The sequence below is a fragment of the Bos taurus genome, unplaced genomic scaffold (assembly GCF_002263795.3).
Source record: "Bos taurus isolate L1 Dominette 01449 registration number 42190680 breed Hereford unplaced genomic scaffold, ARS-UCD2.0 Super-Scaffold_1723_ScbfJmS_2085, whole genome shotgun sequence".
In the NCBI taxonomy this organism is placed as follows: domain Eukaryota; kingdom Metazoa; phylum Chordata; class Mammalia; order Artiodactyla; family Bovidae; genus Bos; species Bos taurus.
The window spans coordinates 4,141,843-4,144,259 of NW_020192292.1; the positions used below are offsets into that span (position 1 = coordinate 4,141,843).

General features: G+C 34.1%; 1 pseudogene; it reads right to left on the reverse strand.

Moving 5' to 3' along the window:
* Window positions 1–806: 806 nt before the first annotated feature.
* On the reverse strand, window positions 807–1,588 carry LOC515006 (small ribosomal subunit protein eS1-like; annotated as a pseudogene).
* Window positions 1,589–2,417: the final 829 nt, after the last annotated feature.

Genomic DNA, 2,417 nt, shown 5'->3' on the forward strand with positions numbered 1-2,417 from the left:
GCATCTTTTCATATGTTCATTCATCATGTATATATCTTCTTTCATGAGGTCCTCTTCGGGTCTCTTGTCCATTTTTTAATTGGGTTGTTTTCTTACTGTTAAGTTTCAAGAGCTCTTTATATATTTTGAGCTATAGTCCTTTGTCAGATGTCTTTTGCAAATATCTTCTGCCAGTCTGTGCTTTGTCTTCTCATTCTCTTGACAGTATCTTTTGCAGAACAGAAGTTTATAATTTTAATGAAGTTTAAGTTATCAATTATTTCTATCATAGATCATGCCTTTGGAACAGTATCTAAAAAGTCATTGTTATACCCAAGGTCATCTACATTTTCTATGTTATATTCTATTAATTTTGTAATCCTGCATGTTTTGCTTAGGTAGGTGATCTGTTTTGAGTTAATTTTTGAGAACGATCTGTGTCTAGATTCTTTTTTTTTTTTTGGATGTCAATGTCCAGTCATTTTATCACTTTTCATTGAAAAGACTATTTTCTCTTCATTGTATTGTCTTTGTTCCTTTGTTAATTGGGTCTATTTCTGTGCTCTCTATTCTATTCCATTGATAATTTTTCTATTCTTTCACTAAAACCACACTTTCTTAATTACTGTGGCTTTATTGTAAGTCTTGGGTAGTGTCAATCCAACTTTGTCTTCTCCTTCAGGATTGTGTTATGTTAGCTATCCATGGTTATTGCTTTTACTTAAAAACTGTAGAATCAGTTTGTCAATGTCCACAAAATAATTTCCTGGGATTTTTTTTTTACCACAAATAAGATCTTTTATTTGTCACCATTAAAAGTCTGCATTTTAAACAGATTCTTGGACTGGTGGCTCATATCCATCAGCTCATTCAACTTTAGCACCTGTCTCGTCCCCAGTAGCTTTTCCAGAGCTACTAACTTCACCATGTAGCTCCATGAGTTTTCCCAATTCAAATTTGGGCTTCTTCAGCATTTTTACTAACAAAGACATCATGGAGCGGATAAATAAATTGGCAAGCCTTTTTTATGTCTTTTCCAATGCTATCTGGAATCAATTTATTGACCACCTCCTTCAAGTCATTTGTCTGCACCTCTCAGGTCATGATTTCCATCATCTTCTCGTGGATCTGGCGCACCTGCTGGTGCTGGGCATAAGAGGTCTTCCGAATCTGATTGTTGCATTTTTTTTTTTATTAAAACCCACACAGAGTAACCATTGGTAGTCTTGATATCAACGTGAGTTTCAATCATGATCTGCCACTTTTTGACCATGGAGCACATCTTGTCACGGGTAAGATCCATACCATGAAGATTAGTCAGGCAGTTTTTGTCCTGAACATCCTCAGTAATTAGCTTGAATTTTCTAAATGCTACTTCATCATTCTGCAGATCAGCAAGACTCACTTCAAAAACATGACCTTTGAGGCCATCAGATGCGATTTTGGTTTCTTGAGTTCTCATGACCAATGTTTTCCCAATATTCCTTATATTGAACATAGCTGATACTTTCACATCATACCAATCCTTTTTAGAAAATGGGTCAACCACTTTCTTCTTGGCTCCATTTTTGCCTGCTTTCATAAGGTGCTTGTTCTTGCCGACCGCCATGGTGCCACTCAGAGCCAAAAGGGCTTTCCTGGGATTTTAATTGGGACTAAATTGAATATATAAAATAAATTGGAAAGAAGTGACATCTGACAATACTGATTCTTCCTATCCATGCATATGGAACATCTCCATTTACTTAGAGCTTTGATTACTTTTATTAGAGTTTTGTAGTTCTTTTCCATATTTTTAACATAAAACATGAAAGTGTATATTCCTTAACTAGTCCTCTAAGGTGAAGCCAAGGTCTTCTCTTGTGATGTATCCAGAGTCCTGTTCCTCATCCTTATGAAATGCATACTAACAGTGAATACTAGTTACATTTTATTTCTAGTTACATTTCTGTTATTATTATTTCCAGTTACATTTTATTTGCATTGGAGCAATAACTTAAAAAGCAACAAACAATCTGAGAGAGGTCTTCTAATTTTTATAATATTTTTACAAATTTTTTATTTTCTTGCTCACTCCAGATTAATACAGATTTATTTTAGAGTTCACCTTTATTGTGTTTTCCCAAGGCTTTTATCTGAGCATTCCTGCATGAAAAAAAAAGCTTTATTTTTATAGTTATATCACATTGGTTTCTTTGACATTTAATTGAATTGTTATTATATCAAGTTTAATTAGCATATAAAACATTTGAAAATATGCAAATGATTCTTGATAAGCATACTCCTCAACCAGTAGGAAAAGGACCACATAAGCACACAAGGAGATGCCTACTAGCCATGAGCTTTACATGTGCTACAAGTATTACATGTATTATAGAGGACCCAGAAACCACTCAGAGGTCAGCTAACAGAACTTCTATTGTTTATTGTTTATTTAT